Here is a 19,801-nt window from a genome sequence, read left to right on the forward strand (position 1 = left end):
AATATTCACCAAGGCAAAAGCACAAGGAGTCATACCCCTTAGGTCCTTGTTTTGAGTTAGACTCTGTTGTGAGAAATGATATTGAGAATATTTATACTGAATGTTTTCACTGGTGTTTAATTTGGAAGCCACATGTAATTAGGTACAAGTGATGGATATGTGATATCAAAATGGAGTCCTTTCCACTGCAATTTTCAAGAGTTTTGCTTTCATCTTTATTTCATAAAATCAAGGTTTAAATGGCTAATATCCTCTTGGTAAGAATAATGACAGGATAGGCTAAAATGTAATGGAATCGTTTCACTTTCTCAAAGTTGTGTAATTTCGATGGCTTCCTGTTCTCAGGTCAGAAATGCGGACCTTTGAGAAACAGTGAGGGGGAATGGGAGCCTCAGAACCAGGGTTGGAGGGGGCCTCCATCCTGGCCCTACCCTGGCTGTGGGGACATAGCTAAGCCCCGTTTCCTGAAGCTTCATTCTCTCCATCTGTGATATTCTGCAGTGCTGTCACCAAGAGCCGGAATAATGGACCAATGGCCCTCCTCTTCTGTGTGCCTTTGACTAGCCTATGCTTCTTGGCACATTATCCACCGCTGTCCCAAACTGCCCTTTGGATGACGAGGGCAGCCTCTGGTCTGTCAGCTCATGAGAGAGCGTTTTATGGCTAACATGTGGACACTAACTACTGATGAGAGTTCAGTCTCAGTGGTGTGCCTACTTCTGTATTTGGATATTTCCCTGCACTGGAAATTGAAAATCCTGTACCTGGTAAACTCAAGTAAAACATTTTTAAAACTTCGGTATCTGTTTAATTTAATTTTAATTGAACTGTCATGGTGAACGTTAAAAGTGTCTAATGGATTTTTAGGCTCACTGAATATACACAAGCTGACTTCCAGTGGCAAATGGCAAGAACATTTGAGAACACTCTGGGTAAACAGCATCAAACATGAAGATCTGGGAAGTGAGGCACAATTAGGAATTTTATATATTTTGTTTCATTATCTGGAAAAAGAACACCCTTTATAAGAGATTAGATGTACACTTGAATTCATATCTGTCGGTAAGAAAACAAAAATTCTGGATTCGAAAATGTAACCAAAATGAAATATCAATATTGAGAATATGAGTCTCCAGTCCCTTCCCCCAAAGAAATCTTCTGGGGGCATACAAAGTAATCTGTAAAAAAAAAAAATCTGTATTATCCTCCTAGGTTGAAGTTCCTTTAAAAATTTATGTATTCGCCAAAATCTGATTGCAAGAGCTCTCATGTGCCAGACTGACTACAAAACACTTAGTGATTAGGTCCATAATTAGAAACTGTCTAATCATTTTCTGTTGGCAATTCTTGACTCTGAAATGCTTAAATAAAATGTTCAATAAAGGATTATTTATGAAAAGAACCAATATTTTGATCAAGAATTCAAAGGGAGGCCTGATTGTACAAATGCAGATAACTGCCTTATTTTAGTACATAAAATCTCAGATTGAATTTAGACATCTATTAGCCCAACTGATTCTAACTAATTTAGTAGGAACATTTTTTTAGAGGACCCCCCCCCCCGTATTTATTTTTGCAGTTTGAAAAAATGTTCATTCTAATGTAAATTTATAAGCTAGGTTTGTTTGGGTAGAATTTGATTATTTAAATGAGCCATGCATTTAGTATACTAGGAGAGACTATGAAATATCATATTCCACAAAAGAATCAACATTCTTTTATAGCTATTATTTTATAGCTAATATTCTAATGTGGAGAGCTTTGAAATGGTCTGCAATCGAGCTGATGTTCTATCAGGCAATAGTTTCTATGGAAGTTTTAAGAGAAAGCTAGCATTAAACCCTCCCATTGTGAGAAAGGGACAAAGTGTAAGCTTAAAAATTTCCCTTCTCTGAAGTTCAGGGGAAAACCCAGTCCAGACATTTAAAATAACTTCAACCCAAAGCAAAGCAAGACAGTTCATATGCTTTCAATAAGTGTACCACATTTTTATATAAGGATCCAGAAGCCACCTTTCTAGAGCCTTGCAACTAAAGACTTTTTAGCTGGAGGGGTTAAAAGTGTGGGTGTGGAAGTCAGCTTTTGTTTGAAAAATTAGCAATGCTATGAGTCATCATGCATTAGCAGCAGAAGAGTTTTGCATCTTGTACGAATCCAGACACCATATGCCATGCGAAGGCCTATTACTTTATTCGGTGCCACCGCTGACAGGCAGCCACGTGGGTATCCCCAGTGGAAGGGCTGTCTCCTCCCGGCGGTGAGGACAGGAACCCAGTGAGCTGAACACATCCGACATTGTACGGAGCAGCAGGAACAGCTGGTAAGCTAGCAAGCAGCAACGGCCGAGCGGAGCACGGATGCTAATGAGCCTGGCGACAATGCCGGCCTTCAGAGGGAGGATGGCAATGTCCGCATGTCCCCACAACAGCCTGAAGAGTAGAATCTGCTCGTTCATGCCTTCAGTCTCATTAAAACACAATACTGGTATTTGTGGTTTAGCAAAACCAGTTGTAAGTCACAACTTACAGATCTAACATGCTTGAAAAAGTTGGGCCGAAGTGCATGTACAATTTCCATGGGCATCTGTACCGATTGTGGGGAGTTGGGGGCCGCGGGGTAACAGTGCAGCTGCAGCAGCTGCGATGGGGTCATGGTCCCAGCTCACCCCTAACATGACTTGTGTGGCCTCATGTGGCTTATTTAACCTTCCTGGGGCTCTGTGCCCTCAACTGTATTTTTCAGATATAATAAAACACATTTAATAGGTTATCTTATTCAAGACAGTGTGTTTGCTTAACAACCTGATATAGGACAATCACTATATCTTCCTCAGAGGATTGCGGCAAGGATCAGATGAGTGACTCTATGTGGGAGGTTCAAAGTGCCCGGGATGGAGCAAGTGCGGGTGAAGCTAAGCAAACCACCGACTCTCCAGGTGATCGGAAAGTTGAGCTCCGTTACTCCTCCTAGAACTATGGTGGTGGGCGAGTTCCTTAACCTCCTAGCCTTGTTCCTCTCACTGCGTAAGATGCAGCACATTTCCTTAGGAGTGAAGGGCCTGCTACGTGGGGGTGGAGCAGAGGACAGGCAGTTACAGTAGGACCAGTGGCGACAAGGAAGTGGGGGTAGGGAGGCCTTTGAAAGCGGGGTGTGGTGCCTGCCGTGACATCTGCGGTCCCCAGATCCTTACTGAGGGTCTGTTCTGCTGAAAGGAGCTCACTTCTCTGAATGCTCCTTGCTTTGATCAAGTCCCTGTGACTCCCACTGACTCTCCAAATGCCAGGTAGAAGGCCCCTGCTGAGGATGCCTTTTTTCGGGCTCTGGGCTGAACTCTCCATCATGTCCATTATGAAACTGCATGGACTTCTCTTTTCCTTATGTTTTCCATTCTCAATAAAGGGCCCTTTGAGGATGGGGACTGTGCCTTCCCTCCATTTGTGTGCCCTCAGCAACAGCATGGTTCTGGTGTACAGGAAATGGCCAATAGATATTTGGTTGAATGAATAAACTAATGGAAAAAAGTGGTTTTTAGATGTGTCCTTTTCAGAAATGGTGTTTGGGAGTGTGAATGAGATGATCAGAATCTGTTGATCACTTTTTTTTTTTTTTTTTTTGCCAAGATTTTCTTAAAAGCTCCAAGATCATCTCCAGCAGTGAATGTACTTTCCATCTCTATTGCTGGGGTTGGGTGTGTGTATATACAGCGGGAGAATTGTCTCCCTGAAGTCTTCCTACAAGCTCAGTTCAGCTCCAGGGGTGTCAACCTGAAGGTGACATCAGTACTTTCTGACAAATACAAAACATGCAGTTGCCTGCCGAGTGCAGAGTGATCTCTGCCTCAGAGTCTAAAGGGCTATAAAGACTGAAAGACCAGGAGAGATAAACTTGAATTTAAAGAAGTACAATGACAAATATCCTAAGGAACTTTGTGCAAAATACAGCATGGAACTCATGAGGATTTTAAGAACGTTTTAATCTGGAAATGTGCATTCATGGAGGAAATTGTAGTTCTCTGGCCGGCAGCTGCTGAGGCTCTCACATGCAGCAGGCATTAGACCCTCAGCTCTGTTGCCACTGGCTGTCTGCTCCTGGCAGGGTGGCCTTGCACAGTGATCAGTCCTGACCCTGATTTGAATTTGTTGTTTCCCGTATATTTGCTTTCTTTATCATCAGCTCTCGATTTTCTGTTGCATCCAAAGTTCCACAGACAAAATCAGGATTACTTGACATGCTAAATGAGGATCAGAAATCGAGGTGGAGAAATGGAAGGGTCTTTTTCTGACTCCCACCCTGCTTACAGATGATGCCCACGAGCAGTTTGAGAGCAGACCCTCAGGCAGAGGCACTCCCTCCCCCGTCCCCGGCCTCAGTGGACCTGGAAGAGCCAGGTATTCAGGCCTAAGCCCCTCACAGTTCAGAGCCATCCAAAGACTAGAGTGACACACAATGTTTAGTATCTTCTACTGATCTTTTGTGGGGAGGCAGTTGCTAGAATAAGAATGCTCTTTAGTCACTGGGATTTCAAAGATTAAAAAAAAAAGAATGGATATTTAAAAAATTCCTAGAAAAGAAATACTTGCAGCCCAAGTCTCAAGAGTAGATGAAACTGGTCAGGACGAAGTTATTATCAGGATCAGCATAGGACAAAATTGGTAGACGTTGGAAGGGAGCAAAATATGTGCCTGAAATTTACAGACACAGACACACACACACACACACACTGTCCCAAGTAGTCCATCTTCCTGAATCAAGTTTCAGAGGAATGATGATCCATGTAAGAGATAGTAAGATGCACACATTACAAATGGAATGTGCCCCTAGCAAGGGTGCTATGAATCTGAGCCATAAAGCTGCCGCCTCCACAGTCCCGTGTAATGTCACCTAAGCACTCTGCCTTGCATGACTTGCTGCAGGCTGCCGCAGATTAGAGCTATCGATCGCTCCCTGCAGAAGGGTCTCGCTGTGCTGTGCGAAAGGAAGGTAAACGGCAGAGACAGACAGCTTCAGTATTGATTAGCTCTGGTGGGGGGGCTGCGCTTCCAAATGAGGGTCAGCACTCCTTCACACCACGTAGGAGAGTTACTCTGCTTTGCATCAGGGCACAGAGAGATAGGGGAACCGGGCCAAATGCCAGAGTCTCAAGGCCACCTTCTCTCCTGTTAGCCGGTCACAATACCTCTCAGAGAAGCCAAAGAGGCCACATGAAATCTCAGGTTTAAAAAAAAAAAGTCATGGCAACTGAAGCCTAGGATGGGCATGGTGTATACTTCCAAGGCAGACGCACCACTGTTGCAGAGAGCTGCCAGAGGCCACATCAAAAAACTGTCAAAGCAATGTGTACGCAGCTTCAAGAATGTCCCTCTAATGTCTGAGAGGTTCACCAAAGCCAGAAGGACAGCTCTTGCTACAAAAGATAAAAACCTTTTCCCCACTAAGAGTTGACCACTCCCCCACTTATGGTTGATCATTTAAAAAAAAAAGGGGGGGGGCCAAGCAGACATTCCACGTAAAGAAATTTCAATAATATAAGTGATTCTCAAAAGATTTTCATGGAGACAAACTTCTATAGGCACAAAAACATAATCTCATCTCAAAAGTCAAGTAAAATTATCAGATCCATCATAGTTCATGATTCTCAAAAGTAATGTAATATTAAATAAAAGATTAATAAGGACAGATTAAAATGAAAATAAGGTACCCAAAGAAGTCAAGCTAAGAACAAAATGCAACCTTTAAATGTATGTTTCTGTGGACATGGAGGCACAGTGAACTCAACTTTACTGCTTTTGTGATTAAATTCTTTGGCCTAAGCAGTCATTATTTAAATCACTTCTCTCTTTTTGGTATCCATTATAAGTCATTTCCGCTTATGCAGGCATAAAGACATCTTATGGTGTAATTAAATAAATGGTGCTAGAGTCTATTTTCCCTTAATTAGAAATTCCTTAAAATGTTTGCATTTCAGATTTTAATTTAAATAACCCCTACTGAGTTCTTATTATGTTGGATGCAGGAAGACTGAAAGGCAAGTGAGACCGATCTTTGCCTTCTCCAGCTGAGAGAGCAGGTGCATCAGAATGGGCCCTGCCCTGTGTGGTCAGCACCACAGCCACTGTGGAAGACAGCAGAGAGGTCCATTGGCCTCCTGCCCTCCCTGCATAGATAGGTAGCTGCTCCCCTCTGCAGGTGGATTCTCCTCCCTTGAATCTTGGGACCTGCCTTGGCCAATAGTTCTGGGACTTCCAAGGTTGAAATGTGAAACCTGATGCCTTCTACCTGGGTGTCTAGGAGCCCAGAGTAGCCACTCACGGTTACTTTGCCGTGAAAAGACCCAAGCTAGCTAGATGGGGAGGCTGCTGAATCACCCAGCTAAAGCCCAGTCAACCCACAGCCCCATGGGAGGTCCTCTCTCCACCATCCCTCCGTTAAAAAACCTCTGCACTTGGGGCAACTGGGTGGCTCAGCCGGTTAGAGTGTCTGATTCTTGGTTTCAGCTCGGGTCACAATCTCCTCAGTCATGGGATGGAGACCTGAGTGGGCTCTGCACTCAGCAGGGAGTCTGCTTCTGCCCCTCCCCTAACTTGTGCTGCAGCACTCACTCTTAAATAAATAAATTAATTTTAAAGTCTTCAGACTGTATCTTGCAGGTTTCCAAAGTGGGAAGTGACAAGACAATGCTCAGATATTTATTTATATGTATTTTTTGTATCTAAAATTATGAAGAATATTCATGTTTACCGAGACTTAACACCTGGCTCCCTTCTTGTTCTAGCTCCATCATCTATTAGACGGTCCAGGGTCAGGACCAGTCCCAAGGGTGAGACAAGGGGTAGGGGAGGGGACTCCCTCATTCACTCTTAACATCTTGCGATGTATCGCTGTTTACGTAACCCTTTATACTGAAGTTCTGAATTTTATTATCTTATAAATGGGACCACCTTTCAAATACATTGTACTGAAGCAGGTCATGACCATGAAAATCTTTCGTACCATACAAACATTTGTTCTTGATCTCACAGGAAAGTTCTTATTAAAGCTCTTCAACATAAAGATGAATTACTCATCTTTTTCATAGAAGGACAAATGTTCTAAATTTGGTGACTGCTTCTGTAATGACAAGGGGCTGAATTTATTCATTCATTTAACAAGTATTTATTGAACAAATGTTTATTCTGTGGCAGGTGCTGAGGCTGCATCCAGGGTTGGATGGAAAGCACCACTGGAAAGCACCAGCCTGGGCAGCATCCTGGCCAGTGTCTGCTGCTGCCCTTGTGATGCCCACAGTTAAATATTTCAACTATCACCTCTGGAGCCATCAAGGAACAAAACAGACAAAAAATCCCTGCCCTTATGCAGGGGGTACAAAATGAGTACAATGAGTAAGTGACTTATATAGTAACTTAGTGGATGATGAGGTCTGTGGAGAAAATAAAGGGTGCAGGTGTGCTGTGGGAGAAGGTGGGCAGGTGTGTGCAGGTGTGGGACCACTATGCCCCACAGAGGCTAGAGGCACAAGAGAGGGAATGAGGGAAGAAGCCCAGCAGACATCTGGGGAAGAGTGGTTCAGGCAGAGGGCATAGAGCATTCGGGCCTTGCTGGCAGGACTCAGGCCTTGACTCTGAGTGAGGTGGGAGGCCACTGGAGGCTGTGGATAGGACAGTGACATGACCTGACCCACATTTTAGTAGGCTGGCTCTGGCTGCTGGGCTGACTGTCCTCCTGGGCAGAGGCAGGACTGGAAGCAGGAAACAAAGCCAGGAGGCTATGGTTGGTCAACAGTACATCCTTAGCCATTATTCTAGGAAAAATGACCCTACCTTTCCCTCAAAGTGACATTCTGACATTGAGAGAGTCACTGCTTATAAAGGAAATATGTCATAGAGAGAAGATCTTGACAAGAAATGCTGGAAAATGATGCCTTCAGCCTGGGAGTTTACTGTTGAAGATGGTTTGTTTCCAGAAAGCTCTCTGATCTGTACTACCAAAAACCTCACAATTTCATGAGCTGTGTCTAACTTTCCCAAGGAAGACCTGACTGCATTTTCAATCTCTTTGTTGAAAAATATAATCAGCAACTAATATGACCTCATGGAAGGTGGAAATCTCCTGTCAAATACCAATACATATCTTCACAGAATCAGTGGCTAAGACTGAGCGTCAGTAGGCCAAGACAATGATCTTTTGCTCCCCAAGGCCTATGTATCTTTGCAAGTTTTGTTTACAGCTATAAAACCAAGTATTAAAATAAACTGAGTTTAGAGGGACTCCTCAGAATCCCTGAATCACAGAACTATTATAAAATCAAAGTTATAAAAATAACATTTAATCCCACTGCTCTCACTAAAATACTATTTATATCTTAATAAAAGTAAAATAATTTTACACTATTAAATATAAAATAATTCAAATTATTATTCATTTCATCTTCAGCACATCCTTTCAAATTTTCATTTGAGTATAATGTCATAAAATACTATAGTAGAACCTGTGCATACTTTAAAATAAATCAATATGTATATGATTCAATGGCATGATTACAAGTTTCCTTCCTTCATTTCTCCCTCCCTCCCCTCCCTTCCTTTCTTTCTCTCTCCTTTCCTTCCTTCCTTCCTGTCTTTTGATGGGATATGTAGTAAGAAAAAGATGAGAGATGACAGAGTTAGAAGTAGGTTCAAGGTGGGTATCCTCAGCCACTGAAGGGAGGACCGTTCAGGCTGACCTCCACCCTTTGCTCTGCGATGGACTGAGTAGTGGCTGTCTAGGTTGACAATGAAAGGTTGCTCACCAAGAACCTCAAATACTGAAAAACGGCCTCCGCACCCTGGAATAAGGCTATGGTCATTTATGTAATCAATTCTAATCAGCTTATGGCCATCTTTCTGTAAAAAAGGCAAAATAAAAAAAACCTGCAATTTCTGGCCTCGAGTTGTAGATGGTATATACGCAAAACTATGTGAACAGTTTGAAGATGCTACCAGAAATAAGCTTTCCCCTCAGAGCTCCCATGACCTTCTGATTTTCTGTGTTCAGTGACTCCACAAATACACACTGGGCACTAACTGCAGGTCTCTTCTAGAGCAAGGGTCACATTCCAGCCTCTGTCACAGTCACAACTGCCGTATTGGCTGGGAAGCCTCTTAAGGGCAAGGCCACTCATCTCTGTGTCCTACAGCGCTTGCCACAGCCGCACCACCAGCGTGAGTGGAGGGAGGAACATGGAGTAACCAGGTGCGAGCGGCAGTCTGGACCTGACTTGCTCTCCTCTGCTGGGAGCATGGGGCGGCTGTTCTTGGATATAAAGAATATGCAGGTGCGGGCCCTCCTCTCCTAGCAGTTTGCCCATGCAACATGCATGCATTTCTCCTGCCAGGTCTCATCCTGGCCTTTAGGGGTGGGGGAGATAGCGGAGAACAAAACAAAGTTCCTGCTCTCATGCCCTTTATATACTAGTAGGAGAAAGAGACATTAAGTAAGCGATAAATGCTGAGGAGGACACTGGTGAGACTGCCCGAGGGCATGCTGACAGAAAACTTTCTGATGAGTGACTGCTGAGCAGAGACCTAAGGGAAGGGAAAGGGTGAGCTGTGCAGATGTTGGGGGGAGCAGGGATAATTCCTTGCACAGCGTGCAGTTCCTGAGGCTGGAATATGTTTGTGGATCCTTGTAAGGATTCCGGATTTTTCTGTGGGTGAAGTAACTGGAGAGTTCTGAGTTCTGGCATGCTCTGATTTCTATTTCAGGAGGAGAGCTCTGGCTACTGGAGAGTATTCCACGGAGAGCAGAGAGAAGCAGGGAGACTGCTAGAAGGCTGCCACACTGGCCCACGAAAGGGGTGCCTGGACCAGGGCGGGGTGATGGGGAGGTAAGAAACAGCTACATTTCCATTATGTTGTGTGGATTAATTTTATGTGTGTGTGTGTGTGTGTGTGTGTGTGTGTATGAATGGAATGAATATATATATTCATTCCATAAATCCTAATAATAATCTGTCTGTGAGGGATTATGGTCCTCATTTTAGAGATAAGGAAACTGCCAGAGGTAAAGATACTTGTTCAAAGCCAAAGAACCAGTTATTATTTAAAATAAAATTGAAACTACCCAACGTCTATCTGAGGCTGGCTACCATACATCACCTGCTAATCTGAGCACTATGACTGCAAGACACACCTTACACTTTATTGGGTGCTTGTCGGAAAATTGCTGCTGAGGACAGATGAGAGAGAATGTCCTCAGATGCTTCTCAGTGAAAACAGAAGCTTGGAGGGTCCCCTGCCTCTGTGTCACTGGTAACTGCCTCACAGGAGATCTAGACAAAGGGTTTAAGGTGCTTTCAAGTGGCTTTGGGGGGGGCGGGTGGGGGAAGGAAGTTTGCTCTCCTTTATGATCGGTAGTAGTTAAAACAGTGGTCAATATGACAAACCACTGAGTAAATTGGGGGGCCCCTAGTGCATGTCGCTGGAGCAGCTCTGGGACCCCAAAAGCACAGCTGATCTGCTCCCTTATCTAATCTTTACCGCCTAACATGTGATACCTGGGGCTAATGAATCCAGAGAAAGGAGAAAAGGAGCAATGAAAAGATTAAGTAAATTTATCTCAGAGGACGCCAATATATTAGAAGGTAAGAATGTCCATTCTGACCTGATATGAGTTAATACCAACACTAAGAGAAGCCTGAAATTCTACAGAAAGTGGACTTTATGTGAAGTGTTTCTGCACAACTATAGAGAGAGACATTTGCTTGACAAAATTAGAGTGTATAAATACAGAAATAATCTTCATGCAGATAAGTTAAATGCTGGTTTCTGATACAGACCTCTGATGTGCATATATGTTGTTATATGCATAGAATGTTTATCCTGTTAGGCCTAAATTCTATTTTCCCAAATTAATGAGAAGACAGTATTTCTAAGACATTCTAAAGAGGCTCTTCTTTATTTAAAGGAGTCAAAAATCCTGTGAAAATACCCGCTAAAGTTAAAGCTAATTTACATTTCTTCTCATATTCATATTAAGATTGGTTTCTTGGTAGCATAAATGTAATTTCAATTCATTTAATTTTAATCCTTTAATTCTGAATATATGAAGGAAACACACATCCTATATATATATATATTTTTTTTTATCACAGTGAAACTGAACTCTCACCAGGAAAATATAATGTGAGGACAATTTTCATCTTCTTCTGGGAGAACATTATGGTTCTGGGATGTTAAAGGCAGAACATAATGATAAGTAGCAGCAGCTCCCCCCATCAATTCTACGCCTTCTTTAAATTCCACTGAGGATGGCAGTTTGGATGGAGACCCCAAAATCTATTCTGTCCATCTGTTTTATTATTCTTAGAACAACTGTCAAAAGTTGCCCAGGGATCAAGTTGCAAACATACTAATTTGCCTTTGAAAAGTAGGCCCTGGGGGAATTCTGGAACTCTGCTTATAAATTCAGAATCCCATCAGCTAGTGAGCCTGCCTACCCTTTGTGGAGGTATGAGACTTGCACTTCCAGGCACACATCTGCCTCAAAGCCAGGATGCACTGATATACTTACATCCCACTTCATAGGCAAATGAAGGGAAAACCAAAGGGGCTTGGCATCTTAAGGGCTGGCTTGTCCCATGACAAGCAGACCCTCAGTTTTTAGAAGGCAGCCCCTTCACTGATCACTCATGGATTAACACCAAAGCTTTGTATTGGAGAGTTTAAATGAGGGCACGGCAGAGGGACACAAATTCTGTACTCTTGTATGTCCTAGGACCAAATTAGCAAGACTGAAAACTGAACTTAAGTGTTAGAAGAAATCAGCTGAAGATAAGCATCATAAGCCTCTAAGTATTGTATTTATTTCATTTTTGTGACTCTCATAAAAGTGACAAGATCATCTGGACATACATAATATCCGATGTGGGTTTGTAAGTAATGAGGAGCAGCGTCCAAGGAGGTGTCTGTTTAAAATACCGTGGCATTTTGGAAATATGCCACTCAGTTGGAAACTAAAGCAGTTGTGTACTTCTCAAGTTGGCTAGGTTAAAGGCATGTGCAAAATACAACGTAAACATTAAAATGAATCTTCACTCCCTAGTGGCTTGTGCACAGACACCTGATCACAGGGGTGGGAGGGGAAGCGGAAGAGAAGAGGGGCGGGCATTAGCAGTGATCCTCAGAGCTCCCATCCTTCCTGGCCCCCGGCCCCACTGGTTTCGATATACTGAGTCTCAGAGAATAAAGTCAAATACTTTCAAAGCACAGGACCCCAGGAACATATTTAAAGCACAACATTCAAAGTACCAATTTTAGAGTTTGGTAAAACTCGACATTAGTAAACTAGAAAAAGCACCCTTTGGAAGCTAACAATGATGGCATTTGGCTTGCACTCACCCACAGGTTACCAAAAAAAGTATTCTGCTTTGATTAAAAAATTTACTTGAGTGTGTTGCAAATTACTCTAGTTCAGAAACCTGCAGGGAGCTCGCTGCATACACTAAGGCAGACGGGCACAGAAGGGATCACCATTTGGACTTGCCTGCTTTGTCCTTCTTTGGCTTTGCACAATCTCTTATTATAATAAGGCATGTATTATCCTTTTTGGAGATTTGAATAACAGAAAGTCTCACTTTCAAATATATTGCTTATAATCCCAGAGTCTACTAAATGTTCTGCGGATGCTGTTTATGGCATTATGCTCCTTTCAAAATGGGACTGATAATTAGTAAACTGAAATTTGATTAATGTTGGATTAAGAGGTTCTGATGTCTCGCTGCAATGTGTTATTTCAGTCTGTGGGCACTGGAAGAGACTGTCCTTAGAAAACTTGCTTCTTTCCCCTTTCCAAAATGGGAAGATTAATTTAAAACCCTGATTTTTTTTTTAAGAATTCAGTTTCATTCAACAGTTTGAAATGTAGGATTCAGTTTTTTCCTCACTTTTTTGTTTTCTCACTTTGAAGCTGGAGCCAATGAATTAACTATTTGAGACAGAACAAAATAAACTAGAAATAAAAGTCTTCCTCCAAAAATGCCAAGGGTGAGCCCTTCCTGGTTATGGCAGAGTAACCTGGCATAGATAAATCATTCAGACAGTCTCAGCTCTTACTAGATTCAAGTACAGAATTTTGAAAATTATGATGAACTTCTCTGAAAACAAAGGACCTGTTGGCTATAAACGTAGAAGCTTGTGAAAATGACAAGATAATATCTGAAGGAAAAATTTTAAATTAATACTGCAGTATGCTCTTTAAAGTTCAGGTTAGGGCTACCTCTTTCTGTTTCGCCAGGATTATAAAAAGGACTGTTAATTTTCAGAAGTTTTCTGTGCTCCATGGCCAAAAGACTCTATGTTTCTTCCTCGCCTTGTTTTTAAATTCATAATCTTGTTTGCCTACTACTGAAGAGTGTGGGAGAATCAGGAATAATGGGCTCCCTTTGAAGCTGTGTCATTCCCAAAGTAATCATCTGAATGCTAAAGAAATATTGCCATTTATGGAATGACCTTTTGCTCTTTGTATATTCAGATATGAACAAATGTTAAATGCCTAGAAATTGTAGCAGCACTATGGAAAAAGTTACGTAGGGTCAGCAAATACCCTCTTGCATGCTTTTGACATGATGACCATTTCCACTTTTCTAACAGCTTTCTAATAGCAAAATGTATTTGGGAACAACAGCGGAATTTGTGTCATCATGACCAAATGATTACGGTGCAAACCGGAGATTCTTCTGGGGCCCAGCAGGCTTCTGGTCCCTATGGAAACGAAACCTCAGATATTGTCCTCCACTCAGCTGGAGGACGGAGCGAGGGAGGCTTTTGTGCTTGGTGAGATTTCTTCCACAACCTTCCAGCACCAGACCCTAGTGCTTCCTCTCTACTCTTTTCTAATTGAGATGCAAATTAATCTCTCTGGCTGATTACACTTCCCTTAAAGCTACTGACAAATGCAGCTGTAACCAGAGTTTGCGGACTTTCCAACAAGTGACTTCAGCTGTCAGTATTTGCATGTGCAGCCAGGGCCCAGCCTGCTCCAGGTCTCAGACATGCGGAAAGCTTCCCTTAGGCATTGCAGGCGTTTTATTTACGTGTATAAAATTTACATACAATTAAGAATGTTAAAAAAAAAGAAAAAAAAACCCCACAACTACATCCCTAGGATTTAGAAATCTACTTTTCATGGTTCTCCGGAAGATTCCATTAATTTTGAGACCAACTATAAAGTCACCATTCTAATTGTCAGGATTTTCACATGATGTTCTTCAATACCTTTTTAGGGTGATGATGAATGGATTATTACTTTGAATGCAAAGGAATTCAAAATATGCACAAAACACTATCATTCACTAAAAAGAAAAATACACATGGAATCCAGTTTTTCAGTAAAAATTCTAACACTTTTCTCTTGAATACTATCATGTATGTATTTTTGCCAATATGGTTTGCTCAAAAACTAGTTACTGAGTACCTGCTATGTGCCACGTGTTCTGAGTGTTGGGGATATGGGTGTAAACTTAAACACGCAGAAGTGGAATAAAAGGGATTTTGAGGCTATATCTATATAAACCTACACAGATATTCTCTTTGTAGAGCCATATTTCTTGGATAAATGAGGTTTTCAATTTTGAAAAAATTCAGTTTTGTAAAATAATGATTTGTTTTTGTTTCTGTGTACCATTTTTTTTTCTTTTATCAAAACAATCTCTCTCCCTCCCTCTCTTTCTTTACAGTCAGAGTCATAATGTACCAGGAGGTATATGAGACAGAGATATCAACCAAATGGAGACAAGGTCCCTATTGGGCAGCTCGTAGTATAATCAAAAGACAGAAGAGGATAGAGGGAGGCCCTGTCTGGCAGAGAGAGTGTCAGAAGCCTAGATGGCTGTTGGCGGGCAGGGTGGGGGGATTAGTGATCTGTGCCATAGGAGAGACACAAAGGGACTGTTTGGGGTCAGCGGAGCTCACCGTACCCTTAGGTCCTGCCATAGGAAGGAGCACAGGCCTGTGAAGAACTGGCTCTGAGACACTGTGACCCCACAGCCATGGAACCGAGAGGGGCAGAACAGAAAGTTATTTCCCTAATCACGCTGCCACCAGCCTGGTTTCTGCACAGAATGTGAGATTTACGTTAACTTTTCTGCAAGGGATGGTCTTTTGTCTCATAGTGATAAGTCACTTTATAGCAAAGAAGTGCAAAACGGCTTCTTGGTCCCCCTTCTTGAAGACTTTCCCCACACCATGTGCTTCTTGCAGGCCCCATCAGGCACGAAGGTGGGGGACAGCCCCAACTACAGGGAGCCATGCCTTAACAAGGAGTGCATGCCACATGTCACGGAGGGAAGACAGTCTCCAACCTTTAACACCTGTGATGGGAAAAAAGAAGTACTTCCAGAGACCTAAGTCCATAGCTGTGTGGTTCCAGTTCTGACAACAGAGGTTTAAAACTCCAACCTAGTGATGTAATAAACATCAGGGTGACACTTGCGGATTCCTCACCAAAGATGAGGCACCGTGCTACCTGCTTGGCCCATCCTGAAGACAGAAGCCAGCTGGGTTTGGGGGGTGCTGCCTGCCACCAGGCCTCAGCACTGGGCCACATGTGGACCGGGCGAGCTATGGTGACAGGGGGGAGCACACAGCCTATAAGGAGGCTGACTGCTGCCAGCAAGAAAGGCGGCCCGGTGGGGTCAGAAGCTCTATTTCTTGAAGAGAAGTCAGAATCCTAAATTTCTGAAAATGTAAAATCTCCTGATTTTTCAATGAGGCTGACAAACTCAATCTTGGAGGCCAAGTGCAGTTCAAACAAAACCCATCTGGGGGCTGGATTCAGCCTGCAGGCAGCTGGTTTGTCGACTCTGGTTTTTGAACACTGGCTTTCAACTAAAAGCTGCTTTCTGGTTGCCTCTGTTTATTGGTCCCAGTTCTGTAGCATTGTCTCCTTTTTAAAAAACCCACACGCTCCTGAAACAACAACTTCTTGTTTTAGTGGCTCCCTGAGACCTCTAGATGCAGTGGTCACGATCTATGTGGACATGGTCCAGGTTGGTCAAGGTCTCTCCTGACAGTGTGGGCCCCGGAGCAGTGCCATGTTCACAGTGCAGTCTGAGGCAGCAGGAGCAGAGGGACCATGCCTTTGTTTCTGTGACCCGCACCTCAGGTGTCTCAGGCTGTGGTCTGAGAGAACACTGGTAGGCCACTGCATCACCTCTGAGGTCAAGTCTGTGCTTAAGCAAAATCCTCAGATATTTCCCGGGGACTGCTGTCATGCCCCATCATCCCCATCCTGTACACACACAGCTGATCATCTAACAGGCGCATGGCATTAGTCTACCCTGCTAAATCTCACCTTGTTGGTTTAGGTCTCCAAGTCTCATCTTTTGATATAATCCCAGTTTCTTATTTTGCCTTGTGTCAATTGAGTTAACCCTCTTAGCTTTCTGACAAATGGTATTTTGATAAACATGTGTCTAGACCTCTGTGAGAGTTACTGATAAAAAAGTTGTTGCATGGCAGAAGGGTAGGACAAAGTTGTGGTGCCCACACAGTACCAGAGACGCAAAGGCCCAGTTGACTAGTGGTCCATGAATTAATGCATTGCATGTTTGGCCAGAGTGAAGTCACCCAACTTCCCGGGCCCAGATTTCTCTCTCCTATTTGCCAGATGACTGTAATACTTTATTTTGTGTTTTACTGAAATTAATATTTTATATTTAAAAGCTTTCTCTAGGGGCTGCTGGGTGGCTCAGTCTGTAAAGTGTTTGACTTTGGCAGGTGGGGTCATGATCCCTAAGATCAAGCCCCATGTCAAGCTCCCTGCTCAGTGGGGAGTCTGCTTCTCCTTCTCCTCCCTGCTTATGCTCTATCTCTGTCTCTCTCAAATAAATAAAATCTTAAAATAAATAAATAAATAGCTTTCTCTACTCTCTAAAAATAGTAATTTTATCAAACACCATGAGTATATTTGGGGATATTTTGTTCTTTGTATACTCATTCTTTTCTGAAGGCTCAGAAGCTATTTAATAATCTAGTCTAACAATTTACAAGGGGTCCATGCAACATTTCAAAATTCATCCATATAGTCCTATTTGAAAATAAGGAAAACATTTTCCTGTTTTCAGTTAGGGTGCATCCTTTACTTTACTTGATTTCTCAAAAGAAAAAAAAATAGTTCTCATGGATATGAGACCATTGTTGGAAATTTGTTCTACAACTAGACATATACTGGCCTTAAAGGCTGGACCTTACTTTCAGGGCCCAGTTATTTTTTCCTTTTTTTCCCTTCTTACTGTGTTCTCAGTGATTTGAGTTTTCATCAGACACTTTTCAGACTCTTTTCTGTCCCTTCCCATATGAAGAAGATGGAAGGACAAGTGTGGTAAAGGTTAACAGGGCACGCTTCTGTCAGGGCAGCGTGGCGCTCCTGTTTCAGTACTGACGCACCTGTGTTAAATATGCACTCATCGGAACCCACGCTGGCACTTACACAGGCTGCTCTTCTGTGCTTCCCCTTCTCTCTCAGAGACAGTTTAAGCCTCACAATAAAAAAAAATCTCTCATTTCTTACTCCCTTTTATAGTCTCAACCCACCCATGGGAATGTGCCATTCCTTGATCTGAACCCTACTTTCTGAAACGTGCTTCCCAAGCGTCAAGGTACAGGTCTACTTGCTTTTCTCCTGCTCTTACATGAAATCTAGTAAAAAGTCATTACCTTCTGCAATATTCAAAGTCACAAATCTCATCTTTCAAACTGCTAAGGAACAGATCTAAAGCAAGAGTTTCCCTCCTTTGCTTCCCCTGTCTTCTGAGAAGAGGATATTGTTTACCTACCCAAAATTTCTCCTACACTTGTTGCCTTTAGTAGAATGTATGGGGGAGCTGATACCGGGTGGTGCAAATCCCTTCACAATGACATTTTGCCTTTGGGCCTGTTTAGAAGTGTGGCTTGGGAAAGCACGTCTATGCCCTCCCATCTGGGGCATGACTCCATTCTGATGGCGGCTCTTAATTCTGGCCCCCTCCCATGCTTTTCCCATTCTCAAGCACTTCCATTCCACCCAGGAGTGTCATCTTTTTCTCGGAGCTGTTATCATATGATATGTTTGCTTCTTTTCTTGAGGTAATTCAGTTCCAGCTCCTATCATACTCAATGCTTTGGATGAAGACATGGGACTGCTAGAATCAGCTATGGAGAAGACCCTTCAGGAAGGTGTGTCCTGCTTGACCACTCTGCTGAAGGTAACCCTTCATTTCTCTGCTCCTCGCTTTTCTATGACACTGTTCTCTCCTTTTCCTCTGCTTCCCTCTCTACCTCCACCTCCTCCTCCTAAGCCTACTCCTCAAACATGATGTTCCGGCAAGGTCTGTCCCTGACTGTCTTCTCACGACCCTCCATTCCCCAGCAAATCTAGCAGGCCCCATTCTGAATTAGTCTAGCAGTTTTACACAGGAATCCCATCCATCCCCCTGCCATTCCCATTCATTGCCTTAGATCAGGCCCTCCCCTTCTCTCAGAACTCCTCCCACTGCCCCTTTAATGCCTCCATCACCTCCACCCCCACCCCCACCCCCACCGTGTGTGTGTGTGTGTGTGTGTGTGTGTGTGTGTGTGTGTGTGTGTCCTCTCTGCCATGTGGAAGCTTCTGTGGTTCTCAGATGTGATGTGCATTTTTAGAGCAAAACAGCAAATACTGACCCATCACTTGGAATATCTTATTTATATTTCCACTCGTTCTGAATGGCAAAATAAACTAGATGGCACTGTCTGACTCCTTTTCATAAATTTTTCTTGAGGAGATAGAACCAAATGGAGGAAATTAAAGATCTTCCCAGGAAAATGAATCAAAGATCCTACCAGAAAAGTAAGAAACAGAATTGTTACAGCTTTAGGGAGAGAGGCCACTTCTGAAGGTGTATAAATTGAGACCAGAACTTAGCAATGGTATTAGGAAGTCAAGAGTCTAAGGGAGAAGCTAGAGTATTATCAACTATATCCATTAATTGAAAATGAAACTAAATTTCACTTAAGGAAGAGGTACAAAATTAGTTTTCCTTAGGCAGCTCAGTTCTCTCCATCAAATGCTGATAGTTCCAGAGAGGAGAGATGGCAAATGCCACTGTGGCTATTGTTCTATTGAAGTGGACGTTGATTTTAAAAAGCCACCATCTGTTTGATTCAGGGTGAGCTCCTCCTAACAAGCACGCTGCACATCATGTAGCAATCTCGTCCCTGAACAAGTTAGCTGAGGAGGAGAATGAGAGAGCCCTGGTTCTGACGATCTGGGGAACTTCTACCAGCCGAGCATGATTTGATTTTGGAATCTTTAGTTGGCTTGGGAACTGTAAACATAACATGTGGCAAGCTTCCCATTTACAACACTCTAGGCACGGGACTGGCCCCCTGATTGCCCACGAGGGATAGAAAAAGCAGATGGCAGGTGAGTTGGCCCTTGTCACTCAGAAGAGCAGTGGCCACGGGACAAGGGCTCTACTTGACAGATTTGATTTAGCCTGCTGAGGAAGTTACCAGAAAACCCAGGAAGGACAAAGGGGCTGGACTGAACTGTTACCGAGGGAGCTTTCCAAACACATCCCTACTGTGTTCACTTTTTTTTTTTTGATCATGTATGACAATAGTATATTCTTCAGTCTTCTGTGAGCCATCACTACACAGTTCCAACTGTTTGATCATTTAGCCAAGGGTACCCCAAACAAGAACTCCATTGATATTGATTCTCCATTGATATTGATTTACTGCTCAAAAAGATTGCAGAGAAGCAAATCCATTCTAACAATGTGCCCACTCCTCTGTTTCATAAATGT

General features: G+C 42.9%; 1 protein-coding gene across 9 annotated transcripts in view; it reads right to left on the reverse strand.

Moving 5' to 3' along the window:
* The window catches only part of RALGAPA2 (Ral GTPase activating protein catalytic subunit alpha 2), a 324,605-nt gene that overhangs the window by 58,401 nt on the left and 246,403 nt on the right, over positions 1 to 19,801 (reverse strand). The window contains exon 39 of one of the 9 annotated variants that reach the window (XM_032351552.1): positions 3,616 to 4,231. The exons of the other annotated variants lie outside the window; for them this stretch is intronic. The gene's annotated coding sequence lies outside the window, so the exon portion shown is untranslated. Of the gene's footprint in view, positions 1 to 3,615; positions 4,232 to 19,801 lie in introns of those variants that run through there. 9 annotated transcript variants of the gene reach the window in all.

The sequence above is a fragment of the Mustela erminea genome, chromosome 7 (genome assembly GCF_009829155.1).
Source record: "Mustela erminea isolate mMusErm1 chromosome 7, mMusErm1.Pri, whole genome shotgun sequence".
NCBI lineage: Eukaryota > Metazoa > Chordata > Mammalia > Carnivora > Mustelidae > Mustela > Mustela erminea.